The sequence below is a fragment of the Glycine max genome, chromosome 11, assembly GCF_000004515.6.
Source record: "Glycine max cultivar Williams 82 chromosome 11, Glycine_max_v4.0, whole genome shotgun sequence".
NCBI classification, from domain to species: Eukaryota; Viridiplantae; Streptophyta; class Magnoliopsida; order Fabales; family Fabaceae; genus Glycine; species Glycine max.
In genome coordinates, this window is record NC_038247.2 from 19,126,930 (window position 1) to 19,129,260 (window position 2,331).

The window sequence follows — 2,331 nt, forward strand, 5'->3', positions numbered from 1 at the left end:
CAGGCCCAGTTTTCAGGCAGGGGTAGGGCCTACAGAGGCCCCAGGAGATGAAGACGAAGCTAAGGAAAACGGTGATATGGCTGATGTGATGGATTTCTTCCTTTGAGGAGACCGAGCCGCTTGACCAGGACCTCTTAAAATTGTAAACTCGCCTTTATTTTATTTATGGCTTTCAATATTTTGTTATGTTATTTCATTGTGATGGAACTTGTCTTTATGTTATCACTTTTAGTATTTTGTTATGTTGTTTCATTGTGGTGGTTCGTTTGAAACAAGGAAAAAAAAACTTAACAAAAAGGATTTATGTATGATTTCTTTTCTTTCACGCGCCCTTTGTTCCTTTAATAAGTGTAATCTTGGGTTACAACTTTGCCTAGGATTCAAACTTTTTCTAAAAAAAAAAAAACTAAAACTAACATGCTTTTGAAAAGAAATAATCACCAGTTTTCTTCGGAAAGTTCCCAGATCAAAACACGAAAGGTTTTTTTTTTTTTTTTTTGAAAATAGAAATGTGTACCTAGAGGGTGAAAACAACGAAGGACTTTCCCGAATGCCAAAATGGACTCGGATGTTTTGTATGACTTGATAAAATAGCAATCGTTGAAACACTAATTTGACCTGAGTTTGGAAAACGAACCCTAATCCTTAGTGTTTGCATGACCACAAATTTTTTTTTATATATTTGAGTGTCTACATGGATATGTGCTACAATTGATTTTGCATGAATTTCTAATTATCATAATATGCGATTCATAGAGATGATTTGGGCATTCTTTTCTTTCTAAGCCATTGGCCAAAACAACTGTCCCAATATACATTGTTTTTCGGCCATTGGCAAGCCTTTTGAGCTAGACATTTTCTTTTACCAGAAACCCTGACCTAGGATGGAAGTTTCCAACCCTACCCTGGGATAAGAAAGAAAGGGTATCTTCCAAGGGGGGCTTCTATCACCTTTTGGTTAGTAATGTTCATCAAAACAAAAAAACAAAAAGCAAAAACAACAACAACAACAACAACAACAAAGGAAAAAAAGAAAGAAAAAGAAAGGAAAAAGAGGAAAGTAAAAAAATCAATCAATCAAAATAGAAAAGAGAAAAAAAGGCAAATAGAAAAGGAAAGAAGACAAGTTCTTTGGACCAAACCATGTCAGAACCATGTACGGAGTTGTTGTAAAAAAGGAAGTGGAACGATAGTAACCTGGTTAAGACATGGGGGTGGATAGGAAGTGATCGCCCGTTTAAGTTACTAACCAAATCTTTGGGCCTGCTCTCCTGTTCCACACAAAACAAAAGGGAAATAAGGGGGAAAGGCTAGAGCAACCAAAACCATTTTCCTATAAAGTCCAACCTTAGAAAGTCTTGTTGATCCATGATGATGATGCATATTATCTTTGATTTGATGGGAAATGACTTGCAAAATCAATTTATGACATATTTGTGATTTGGAATTAAGACGAAAACACTTGCCTATACACCTTGTGCAGTTTTCCTCTGTTCGATTGGACCCAGTGTTTCTTCTAATGTTCTTTTAGAAATGAAATTCTAATGTCTTAAATCTCATTTTTGGTTATGAGAAATTCTATTTGCATGCTTTCATTCCCTATTAGTCACATTGTTTTTGAAAAAAAATGTGTGTTGTTCTGATCGGTTTGGGGGTTTTGTTTCTTTACCAAGCGTGTTCACGTTTTAGTGAAAGATTTCAAGACTTCAATGTCTTGTGTCTTTACATTTCAAGACTTCAATGTCTTTTGTCTTATAGAGACTTCAATGTCTTGTGTCTTTACATTTCAAGACTTCAATATCTTTTGTCTTACAAAGACTTCATTGTCTTGTGTTTTTACATTTCAAGCCTTCAATATCTTTTGTCTTACAGAGACTTCAATGTCTTATGTCTTTACATTTCAAGACTTCAATGTCTTTTGTCTTACAGAGACTTCAATATCTTCTGTCTTTACATTTCAAGACTTCAATGTCTTCTGTCTTTACATTCAAGACTTCAATGTCTTTTGTCTTACAGAAACTTCAATGTATTTTTTCTTTACATTTCAAGACTTCAATGTCTTTTTTACATTTCAAGACTTCAATGTCTTTTGTCTTTACATTTCAAGACTTCAATGTCTTCTGTCTTCTTTACATTTCAAGACTTCAATGTCTTCTGTCTTCTTTACATTTCAAGACTTCAATGTCTTTTGTCTTTACATTTCAAGACTTCAACGTCTTTCGTCTTTACATTTTCAAGACTTCAATTACTTAAGTCTTTACATTTCCAGACTTCCATGTCTCCTATTTTTTTGAGCAAGACTACAATGTCTTTTGTTTAGTACTTTTGATA